General features: G+C 42.9%; 1 protein-coding gene across 1 annotated transcript in view; it reads left to right on the top strand.

Moving 5' to 3' along the window:
• Positions 1-1,286, top strand: part of LOC119589311 — a gene marked incomplete in the record, with an annotated part of 61,041 nt that overhangs the window by 44,182 nt on the left and 15,573 nt on the right.

Consider the following 1,286-nt stretch of genomic DNA (forward strand, 5'->3'; position numbering starts at 1 on the left):
CTCCTCTCTCTCACTCTCTATCAAGTTTTATTTTTTTTCCATTTAAATTCAACAAATGTCAAAACCCCACAAGTAAGCTTGTATCACATATGTTGGCAATGCACTGATATTTTGAACGTAAATGCCTATGTTTATATTCGTTGCGGAATTTATTTAAAATAGAATGATGCACTTATACTTGACTTGTGCTATATTGCTAATTCAACAAAACTATAAAGTCATATTACCTTTTGTTGCATACTTCTGCAACTCGCGCACGAATATACAGGCGCTTACGTCTTGAGGTGACCTCCGGGTGACCTCATGTTGCAATGCTTGAAACGGTTATGGCGGAATGCAAAGCAAGTCCCTCTTGGTCATGCAGGGTCAGGACAGGGTTCGGGTCGGGCGGTGGGTGGACAGCCCGGGTCAAATCTGGTGGGCGCCCTGGAGCCGAGTGAGAGCGACCCGAGTGGCCAGCGTCTCGGTGCGCGGTTTAGCGTCGGCGCCAGGCACAATCTCGCCACCAGGGTCATGAGCAATGGCGTCCAGGTCATTGTCGCGGGTAAGTGCATGAGGAGAGGCGCGACGCGAAGGCTGGGCGAGGTCAGGGCAGGTCAGCAAGCCGGAGCGTCAGGGCTGTAGAAAGAAAGGAGAGGAGGAGTCTCCGATGTTTGTTTGTTTGTTTTGGAACATTGTTTGTGACTGCTGGATGCTGTGCGCGAGGCCGTTGCGCTTTTGTTTGTGTTTTGAGACTTTTTTTTTTAATTGCTGCTGTACTAATCACTTAATGATTTAAGAGCCTGGATAACCCTTTCGCTAATATTTACGATCCGCAACGCTTAAATAACCATAATAACGATGATACTTTCCACAGCCTTCCGCCAGTAACAACTGATATTCCAATATAGTCCAGATTATTTTTCCCTCCCCCCCCTCCAACCTTATTTTTTAAAAAAACACCGCAATTTTTCTCATGCACCCTTTTACCCTCCTTAAAAAAAAAAACATAGATGAAATAGCGAGGAATTTATGTGTTGTCCGATAAGATTTTGTTTTCTCACGCAATCTTTTGTCTGTCGCGCACCCTGTTTATGTCTCACGCACCCTGATTTTGTCAGTTTTACTATTTTTCCTTACTCCTATCCCTTACAGACAAAAAAAATGTGATTAAGATACTGAGGATTAAATAATAATGTCAATAAAACAAACACATAAAACATATTTCATAGATACATGTTCCTGCTATACAGTATATAAGAATTTATAGGAATATATATTGTTTAGGGGGAGGGAGAGTTAGCTAC

This window comes from Penaeus monodon, chromosome 25, assembly GCF_015228065.2.
Source record: "Penaeus monodon isolate SGIC_2016 chromosome 25, NSTDA_Pmon_1, whole genome shotgun sequence".
Classification (NCBI taxonomy): Eukaryota; Metazoa; Arthropoda; class Malacostraca; order Decapoda; family Penaeidae; genus Penaeus; species Penaeus monodon.